Below are 331 nucleotides of genomic sequence, written 5' to 3' on the forward strand. Positions count from 1 at the left end.
TGAAAGTGTAGAGCTTGTCAGCCTGAAGTTGGAATTCCAGTATCAGGAGAAAGAAAGATGAAGAAAAAGAACGTTGAGTCAGACAGGAGATAATCGCGCTTGTCGAACAGGAGAGAAGAGGAGCTAGCGGAAAGTTGACAAGCATGGAATTGTCATGCAGTAAGTAGCGGTGCAGAGGCAAAGGCGTCGCTGGTGGTGACAGGAAGGCTGTCGTAGTGATGTCGCAAAGGTGTTACTTTGGGTGGAGGCGCGGTGGCGGAGGTTGGCAGCGGAGACGGCGGACATGATGACGGGAGTCGGGAACAAGCCCGGAGCATATTATACTATTGCG

The sequence above is a fragment of the Penaeus monodon genome, chromosome 33, assembly GCF_015228065.2.
Source record: "Penaeus monodon isolate SGIC_2016 chromosome 33, NSTDA_Pmon_1, whole genome shotgun sequence".
NCBI lineage: Eukaryota > Metazoa > Arthropoda > Malacostraca > Decapoda > Penaeidae > Penaeus > Penaeus monodon.